Below are 7,500 nucleotides of genomic sequence, written 5' to 3'. Positions count from 1 at the left end.
GTACCCCGCCAATCCCCCCGGAACCGGCTGGCAATTGGCGAATCAGCGGGACGAATTTGAATTCGTGACCGACTCTCTGACACCGAATCGCCGCAAACGCGTTTCGATTTTTCGGCTTCGGTACCTCCCATCAGACTTTGACTGGCCATATCTCCGGACTCACGTGTCGCAGCCGGGACCTTCAGGTACCGTTCGACGCGTCTAACCCTGCCCCGTCGAATGGCGCCCCTCGCGGTGTGGTCCGATTTCCGCATTTTGGTCAGATTTGCCTCCAAAGTTTTCAGATTGAGTTGACGAATGCCCCCTACGGGGTAACCTCTTGCCCTTTCGGACCTGGTCCCTGTGACTTAATTTCCGCCTTTTGCTCAATCGTTTCCCCATTTATAATTAATTTTAAAAATCGGGTTACTCAGTTCTGGTTTACCAGTTCCCTCTTCGGACTTAGTTTTTGGTTAATCATTTCCGGTTCACCAGTTCCCGTTTTGGACTTAGTCTCTGCGGGCCGTTTCTCATCTTTTGGTTCATCAGTTCCCCTCTTTTAATAATTTTTTGGCTGCTTTCGTTTGATACTTTCCCTGCCTTCTGGGTAACTTTTCCCCCTTAGGACTTCATCGCCGCACATAATTTTCGACTTCTGGTTGATCATTTCACCCCTTTTAATCATTTTTGCAACTTTTGGTTAACCATTTCCCCCAGCTTCTGGTTAACCATTTCCCCTTTGGGACTTAGTCTCTGAGCATTCTTTTGGGATTCTGGTTAACCATTTGCCAATTTTTTTAAAATGTTGCCGCTTTTGTTTAATGCTTTCTGGTCAACCTTTCCCTCTTTCAGACTTCACCGCGGCACATTGCTTCAGCCTCCTGGTTAATCATTTCACCCCTTTTAATCATTTTTGCAACTTTTGGTTAACCATTTCCCCCAGCTTCTGGTTAACCATTTCCCCTTTGGGACTTAGTCTCTGAGCATTCTTTTGGGATTCTGGTTAATCATTTGCCAATTTTTAAAAAATGTTGCCACTTTTGTTTAATGCTTTCTGGTCAACCTTTCCCTCTTTCAGACTTCACCGCGGCACATTGCTTTAGCCTCCTGGTTAATCATTTCACCCCTTTTAATCCTTTTTCCCACTTTGGGTTAAGCAGTTCACCCTGCTTCTGGTTAACCATTTCCCCTTTGGGACTTAGTCTCTGAGCATTCTTTTGGGATTCTGGTTAATCATTTGCCAATTTTTAAAAAATGTTGCCGCTTTTGTTTAATGCTTTCTGGTCAACCTTTCCCTCTTTCAGACTTCACCGCGGCACATTGCTTCAGCCTCCTGGTTAATCATTTCACCCCTTTTAATCATTTTTGCAACTTTTGGTTAACCATTTCCCCCAGCTTCTGGTTAACCATTTCCCCTTTGGGACTTAGTCTCTGAGCATTCTTTTGGGATTCTGGTTAATCATTTGCCAATTTTTTAAAAATGTTGCCGCTTTTGTTTAATGCTTTCTGGTCAACCTTTCCCTCTTTCAGACTTCACCGCGGCACATTGCTTTAGCCTCCTGGTTAATCATTTCACCCCTTTTAATCATTTTTGCAACTTTTGGTTAACCATTTCCCCCAGCTTCTGGTTAACCATTTCCCCTTTGGGACTCAGTCTCTGAGCATTCTTTTGGGATTCTGGTTAATCATTTGCCACTTTTTTAAAAATGTTGCCGCTTTTGTTTAATGCTTTCCCTGCTTTCTGGTCAACCTTTCCCTCTTTCAGACTTCACCGCCGCACATTATTTTCGACTTCTGGTTAATCATTTCACCCCTTTTAATCATTTTTTGCCACTTTTGGTTAACCATTTCCCCCAGCTTCTGGTTAACCATTTCCCCTTTGGGACTTGGTCTCTGAGCATTCTTTTGGGATTCTGGTTAATCATTTGCCACTTTTTTAAAAATGTTGCGGCTTTTGTTTAATGCTTTCCCTGCTTTGTGGTCAACCTTTTCCCCTTTAGGACTTCACCGCGGCACATTGCTTCAGCCTCCTGGTTAATCATTTCACCCCTTTTAATCATTTTTGCAACTTTTGGTTAACCATTTCCCCCAGCTTCTGGTTAACCATTTCCCCTTTGGGACTTAGTCTCTGAGCATTCTTTTGGGATTCTGGTTAATCATTTGCCACTTTTTTAAAAATGTTGCCGCTTTTGTTTAATGCTTTCCCTGCTTTGTGGTCAACCTTTTCCCCTTTAGGACTTCACCGCGGCACATTGCTTCAGCCTCCTGGTTAATCATTTCACCCCTTTTAATCATTTTTGCAACTTTTGGTTAACCATTTCCCCCAGCTTCTGGTTAACCATTTCCCCTTTGGGACTTAGTCTCTGAGCATTCTTTTGGGATTCTGGTTAATCATTTGCCAATTTTAAAAAAATGTTGCCACTTTTGTTTAATGCTTTCTGGTCAACCTTTCCCTCTTTCAGACTTCACCGCGGCACATTGCTTTAGCCTCCTGGTTAATCATTTCACCCCTTTTAATCATTTTTGCAACTTTTGGTTAACCATTTCCCCCAGCTTCTGGTTAACCATTTCCCCTTTGGGACTTAGTCTCTGAGCATTCTTTTGGGATTCTGGTTAATCATTTGCCAATTTTTAAAAAATGTTGCCGCTTTTGTTTAATGCTTTCTGGTCAACCTTTCCCTCTTTCAGACTTCACCGCGGCACATTGCTTCAGCCTCCTGGTTAATCATTTCACCCCTTTTAATCATTTTTGCAACTTTTGGTTAACCATTTCCCCCAGCTTCTGGTTAACCATTTCCCCTTTGGGACTTAGTCTCTGAGCATTCTTTTGGGATTCTGGTTAATCATTTGCCACTTTTTTTAAAATGTTGCCGCTTTTGTTTAATGCTTTCCCTGCTTTGTGGTCAAACTTTTCCCCTTTAGGACTTCACCGCGGCACATTGCTTCAGCCTCCTGGTTAATCATTTCACCCCTTTTAATCATTTTTGCAACTTTTGGTTAACCATTTCCCCCAGCTTCTGGTTAACCATTTCCCCTTTGGGACTTAGTCTCTGAGCATTCTTTTGGGATTCTGGTTAATCATTTGCCAATTTTTTTAAAATGTTGCCACTTTTGTTTAATGCTTTCTGGTCAACCTTTCCCTCTTTCAGACTTCACCGCGGCACATTGCTTTAGCCTCCTGGTTAATCATTTCACCCCTTTTAATCATTTTTGCAACTTTTGGTTAACCATTTCACCCAGCTTCTGGTTAACCATTTCCCCTTTGGGACTTAGTCTCTGAGCATTCTTTTGGGATTCTGGTTAATCATTTGCCACTTTTTTAAAAATGTTGCCGCTTTTGTTTAATGCTTTCCCTGCTTTGTGGTCAACCTTTTCCCCTTTAGGACTTCACCGCGGCACATTGCTTCAGCCTCCTGGTTAATCATTTCACCCCTTTTAATCATTTTTGCAACTTTTGGTTAACCATTTCCCCCAGCTTCTGGTTAACCATTTCCCCTTTGGGACTTGGTCTCTGAGCATTCTTTTGGGATTCTGGTTAATCATTTGCCAATTTTTAAAAAATGTTGCCACTTTTGTTTAATGCTTTCTGGTCAACCTTTGCCTCTTTCAGACTTCACCGCGGCACATTGCTTTAGCCTCCTGGTTCATCATTTCACCCCTTTTAATCATTTTTGCAACTTTTGGTTAACCATTTCCCCCAGCTTCTGGTTAACCATTTCCCCTTTGGGACTTAGTCTCTGAGCATTCTTTTGGGATTCTGGTTAATCATTTGCCACTTTTTAAAAAATGTTGCCGCTTTTGTTTAATCGTTTCCCTGCTATGTGGTCAACCTTTTCCCCTTTCAGACTTCATCGCCGCGCATTGTTGTCGACTTCTGGTTAATCATTTTTCCCCTTTAAATCTTTTTTTGCCACTTTTGGTTAACCATTTCACCCAGCTTCTGGTTAACCATTTGCCCCATTTTACTGAATTTTTCCGCTTTGGTTTAATCATTTCCCTGCTTTCTTGTCAACCTTTTCCCCTTTTGGACTTCGCCGCCGCACTTTGCTTTTGCCTTCTGGTTAAACATTTCTCCCCTTTTAATCCTTTTTCCCACTTTTGGTTCACCAGTTCACCCAGCTTCTGGTTCACCATTTCCCCTTTGGGACTTAAGTCTCTGAGCATTCTTTTGGGATTCTGGTTAACCATTTGCCACTTTTTAAAAAATGTTGCCGCTTTTGTTTAATGCTTTCCCTGCTTTCTGGTCAACCTTTTCCCCTTTAGGACTTCACCGCGGCACATTGCTTTAGCCTCCTGGTTAATCATTTCACCCCTTTTAATCCTTTTTCCCACTTTGGGTTGGACAGTTCACCCAGCTACTGGTTAACCATTTCCCCTTTGGGACTTAAGTCTCTGAGCATTCTTTTGTGATTCTGGTTCACCATTTGTCCCTTTTTAAAAGATATTGCTGCTTTTGATTAAACCTTTCCCTGCTTTGCGGTCGACCTATTCCTCTTTCAGACTTCATCGCCGCACCTTGTTTTCGACATCTGGTTCAACATTTCTCCCCTTTTAATCCTTTTTCCCACTTTTGGTTAAGCAGTTCACCCAGCTTCTGGTTCACCATTTGCCCCTTTTTACTGAATTTTTCTGCTTTTGTTTAATCATTTCCCTGCTTTGCGGTCGACCTATTCCTCTTTCAGACTTCATCGCCGCGCATTGTTTTCGACATCTGGTTAAACATTTCTCCCCTTTTAATCCTTTTTCCCACTTTTGGTTAAGCAGTTCACCCAACTTCTGGTTAACCATTTGCCCCTTCTTACTGAATTTTTCCGCTTTTGTTTAATCATTTCCCTGCTTTATGGTCAACCTTTTCCCCTTTAGGACTTCGCCGCCGCACTTTGCTTTCGCCTTCTGGTTAATCATTTCACAACATTTTAATCCTTTTTCCCACTTTTGGTTAAACAGTTCACCCAGCTTCTGGTTAACCATTTGCCCCTTTGGGACTTAAGTCTCTGAGCATTCTTTTGGGATTCTGGTTCACCATTTGTCCCTTTTTAAAAGATATTGCTGCTTCTGTTTAATCCTTTCCCTGCTTTGCGGTCAACCTTTTCCTCTTTCAGACTTCATCGCCGCGCATTGTTTTCGACATCTGGTTCAACATTTCTCCCCTTTTAATCCTCTTTCCCACTTTTGGTTAAGCAGTTCACCCAACTTCTGGTTCACCACTTGCCCCTTTTTACTGAATTTTTCTGCTTTTGTTTAATCATTTCCCTGCTTTCCGGTCAACCTTTCCCTCTTTCAGACTTAATCGCCGCACATTGTTGTCGACTTCTGGTTGATCAGTTCACCCCTTTTTTATCCTTTTTCCCACTTTGGGTTAAGCAGTTCACCCAGCTTCTGGTTAACCATTTGCCCCTTTGGGACTTAAGTCTCTGAGCATTCTTTTGGGATTCTGGTAAACCATTTGTCCCTTTTTAAAAAATGCTGCTGCTTTTGTTTAATGCTTGCCCTGCTTTGCGGTCGATCATTTCACCCCTTTTAATCCATTTTTGCCACTTTGGGTTAAACAGTTCACACAACTTCTGGTTCACCATTTCACATTTCGGAACTTTTATTCCCACCATTACTTTGGGCTTCTGGTTCATCATTTCACGCTGTTTTACAAATCTTTGCCGCTTCACTTTTAATCCACAAACCGGGGCTCGCTTTCGGGTGGGGGGGGGGGGGGGGGGGGTAGCGGGTTTGGGCCGGGCACTCCACATCCCGGTGTGCGACCGGGTTCGTTCTGGTACCGCTCGGTGCCCCTCGTCCTGCTCTTGCCGCGGAAGCAAACCAGACGACCGTCGGTCTCACGCCCGAGGGGAGAGGAGGCGGAAAGCGGTTTGCAGCCTTTCGCTGTACCTCCGGCGGGCAGCGCCGCACCTCCGAGTGCTCGGTACCGTTCGCTGCACCTCGTCCGGCCGCACGCAGCGAGCCAAACCCGGAGGAAATCGGCCTGTGCCTTCTCGAGATATGGGCCTCCGGGTGGGACGGACAAACCGGGGCCCCGAGCTCGCTTTCGGCGGCCCGGCACTCGACTTCCCGGTGTCCGAACGTGATCCTTCCGGTACCCTTCGGTGCCCCTTGCCCGACTCTAGCTCCCGTGCTGAAGCGGAGTCGGTCGGCCTGACGGCCTGCCGAGTTAACCAGCGGAAAGCGGTGCGCAGCCTTTCGCTTGCAGCTCCGGCGGGCAGCGCCGCACCTCCGGCTGCTCAGTGCCGTCCGCTGCTCCCCTTCCGGCTGCACGCAGCGAACCATACCCGGAGGAAATCGGCCTCGGCCTTCCGGAGATATGGGCCTGCGAGTGGGACCAATAAATCGGTGCACATTTCCGGCTCGGTTTCCGGCCTCGGCACTATCAGTTCACGCCGTCCGACCGACGTCGTTCTGGCACGGTTCCGTTGCTCCTTGATCCGGTCCAGCCACGGTAATCAGCCGAAGATGGTGGGGGGGGGACACATTGCCCGCCGAGTTAGCCGGAGGAAATCGGCCTCGGACTTCCTCAGATATCAGCCTCCGGGTGGGACAGACAAACCGGGGACCCGAGCACGCTTTCGGCGGCCCGCTGGTCGACTTCCCGGTGTGCGACCGGGTTCGTTCCGGTACCGTTCGCTGCCCCTCGTCCTGCTCTAGCCGCGGAGACAAACCCGACGACCGTCGGTCTCACGCCCGCGGAGGGAGGTGGCGGAAAGTGGTTTGCAGCCTTTCGCTGTACCTCCGGCGGGCAGCGCCCGACCTCCGAGTGCTCGGTACCGTCCGCTGCGCCTGGTCCTGCCGCACACAACGAGCCATACCCGGTGGAAATCGGCCTGTGCCTTCCAGAGATATGGGCCTCCGGGTGGGACGGACAAACCGGGGCCCCGTGCTCGCTTTCGGCGGCCCGCTAGTCGACTTCCCGGTGTGCGACCGGGTTCCTTCCGGTACCGTTCGCTGCCCCTCGTCCTGCTCTAGCCGCGGAAACAAACCCGACGACCGTCGGTCTCACGCCCGCGGAGGGAGGCGGCGGAAAGTGGTTTGCAGCCTTTCGCTGTACCTCCGGCGGGCAGCGCCCGACCTCCGAGTGCTCGGTACCGTCCGCTGCGCCTGGTCCGGCCGCACACAACGAGCCATACCTGGTGGAAATCGGCCTGTGCCTTCCGGAGACATGGGCCTCCGGGTGGGACGGACAAACCGGGGCCCCGAGCGGTGGCACCCTGCTCGCTTTCGGCGGCCCGGCACTCGACTTCCCGGTGTGCGAACGTCATCGTTCCGGTACCCTTCGGTGCCCCTTGCCCCACTCCAGCTCCGGTGCTAAAGCGGAGTCGGTCGGTCTCACGGACGCCGAGTTAGCAGGCGGAAAGCGGTGCGCAGCCTTTCGCTGTCACTCCGGCGGGCAGCACCGCACCTCCGAGTGCTCGGTACCGTACGCTGCGCCGCCTCCTGCCGCACGCAACGAGCCATACCCGCAGGAAATCGGCCTCGGCGTTCCGGAGTTATCCGCCTCCGAGTGGGCCTGACCAA

The sequence above is a fragment of the Heptranchias perlo genome, unplaced genomic scaffold (genome assembly GCF_035084215.1).
Source record: "Heptranchias perlo isolate sHepPer1 unplaced genomic scaffold, sHepPer1.hap1 HAP1_SCAFFOLD_1051, whole genome shotgun sequence".
In the NCBI taxonomy this organism is placed as follows: domain Eukaryota; kingdom Metazoa; phylum Chordata; class Chondrichthyes; order Hexanchiformes; family Hexanchidae; genus Heptranchias; species Heptranchias perlo.
This window is presented reverse-complemented; position numbering follows the sequence as displayed.